The sequence below is a fragment of the Macrobrachium rosenbergii genome, chromosome 25 (genome assembly GCF_040412425.1).
Source record: "Macrobrachium rosenbergii isolate ZJJX-2024 chromosome 25, ASM4041242v1, whole genome shotgun sequence".
Lineage (NCBI taxonomy): Eukaryota > Metazoa > Arthropoda > Malacostraca > Decapoda > Palaemonidae > Macrobrachium > Macrobrachium rosenbergii.
The window spans coordinates 23,391,544-23,394,043 of NC_089765.1; the positions used below are offsets into that span (position 1 = coordinate 23,391,544).

Sequence of the window (2,500 nt, forward strand, 5' to 3'; positions counted from 1 at the left end):
TTTTTGTGTCAGGATAGCAATGAAAATATATGGTTACAGGAGGAAGGATTTTTTTCAGGATAGCAGTGAAAACATGTGGTTACAGGAGGAAGGATTGATTTTATCATCTTTTTTATGTAGTTACAGAGGAAGTTTTTTTTTTCAGGATAGCAGTGAAAATATGTGGTTACAGGAAGAAGAATGTTGTTTTTTATTTTATTAGGTACATACAGGAGAAAGGAGTTTTTTTTTATCAGGATAGCAGTGAAAATTTGGTTACAGGAGGAAGGAACGTTGTTTATTTACGTTTCTAGGTAGTCGCAGGAGGGAGGAATTTTTTTGTGTCGGAATAACAGTGAAAATATTTGGTTACAGGAGGAAGGATTTTTTCTTTTTTAGGTAGTTACACGATGAAGTATTATTGTCAGGATAGCAGTGAAAATATACTGTATGGTTACAATAAGAGGGATTTTTTTTTTTTTGCGTCGGGATAGCAGTGAAAACATGTGGTTACAGGAGGAAGAATTTTTTAAATAGGTAATCACAGGAAGAAGGATTTTTTTTTTTGTGTCAGCATAGCAGTGAAAATATATTATTACAGGTGAAGAGAATGTTGTTCTCTTTATTGTTGTAGGTAGTTACAGAAGGAAGGAATTCTTTTGTGTCAGGATAGCAATGAAAATTTGTGGTTACAGGAGGAAGGGATGTTGTTTTTTTTTTTAAATAGTTATAGGAGTGAATGTTTTTTTTCGTATGTGCTCACAAATGAAGGAATGTTTTTTCCTTTTATTTTTAGATAACTCTAGCCACACAAAGGTACAGACTTCTGGTCCTAAAGCAGCCCTTTAGGTGAAGTTAAAATCTGGGTAAGAGAATAGAAAATGGAGAAATGGAGAATGGAAAAAGACAGGCTGAACAGAAAGCACTTTGAACCTTGCAGTACCCATGAATAAAAGAAGAATTATTACAGCAGCAAGTCCTGGTGTAGTCACAGGCCCGGAAGGGGAGGAGAAAAAATTCGAGAAAAAAGGAAGAGTCCCGCAAAGAAATGAGAGGAAAGGAACGAAAAAGGAAGCGTTTCTTCTTCGTACGAGGAAAAAAAGGAGAAACTCTCATGAAAATATTCTTTCGACTTCCAGAATTAAGATTAAGGGAACGACGGCGGAAGAGAGTTTAGTTTCGGTCATGCGTGACTTAAGAGACGAAAAATGAAAGAATAAAAAATATAACAAATCTTGAGAAAGAAACGAGTAAAAATGCTCCGAAGTCTCTTCGGCGCAGTCGAGTTTTCTGTACAGCGTAAAAGGCTGTATGAAACTCTCAGCCACGGCCAATGAAACTCTCAGCCGCGGCCCATGAAACTTTCAGCAACGGCCAGGCGGTGGTCTGCGTTATTGGCACCTATAGCGGTGCCAGACCCACGATCATGGCTAACTTTAACCATAAATAAAATAAAAACTACTGAGGCTAGAGGGCTGCAGTTTGGTATGGTTGATGATTGCAGGGTAGATGATCAACAGACCAATTTGCAGCCCTCTATCCTCAGTAGTTTTTAAGATATGAGGGCTGACAGAAAAAATGCGGACGAAAAGACAAAGCCGTCACAATAGCTTTCTTTTACAGAAAACTGAAAAAAAATCTTGAGAAAGAAAAATTCAGGAACAGAGATCCTCGTATTTCAGTTACTTGGTTTAATTGGTTCTTTGAGAGATTTTTATGTAATTTCAGTTAACAGCTGAAGGAACACGAAGACGCATGAGGAAAAATAGAAGATATTTCATTTGGAGAAGTGCAGTCACTGCTCAAAAGAATAACATTGACGTCAGTGATGATTACTAGGGGAACGTACCTAAAGGACTGTGAAAAGGATGATATATATATATATATATATATATATATATATATATATATATATATATATATATATATATGATATATATGTACATATATCAAATCCATATATATATCATATATATATATGTATATATTTGTATGTATTCATGATATATATATATATATATATGTATATAAAAATATATCATCAATATATAAATGTTGCTTAATATCAAATATACCTATAATATACATTTGTAGCTATGATCGTATATAAATCATATGATAAAAATGTCATATATATATATATATATATATATATATATATGTATGTATATGTGTGTGTGTGTGTGTGTGTGTGTGTGTGTGTGTGTGTGTGTGTGTGTGTGACTTTTTAGATGGAAGAAGTATCTTTCTTAAGGAGTCTTTTTGCAAAATTTCTTCTTGTTCATTCTCTGCTGAGAGTTTCTCCCTTTTCTCATTAGATAATCAAGTATTTCATATATTAAATGGTCTAGTCGTTTTGAGGTTACATGCAGTCTTTATGGTTTATGGTTTTTGTTATAGTGTTCTGGTTCAGTAGGTAACGAAAGGACAATTAACTCCAAAGGAAAAGAAGGAACAGGAGAGGAATAAAGAGGAGAAGAAGGGGTAGGAAAGGAGGAAAGACATACGAACCTACAGATAC

At 34.3% G+C, this 2,500-nt stretch overlaps 1 protein-coding gene across 2 annotated transcripts in view; it reads left to right on the forward strand.

The window, feature by feature from the left end:
* Positions 1 to 2,500, forward strand: part of LOC136852451 (uncharacterized) — a 608,387-nt gene that overhangs the window by 391,142 nt on the left and 214,745 nt on the right. The window lies entirely within an intron of this gene.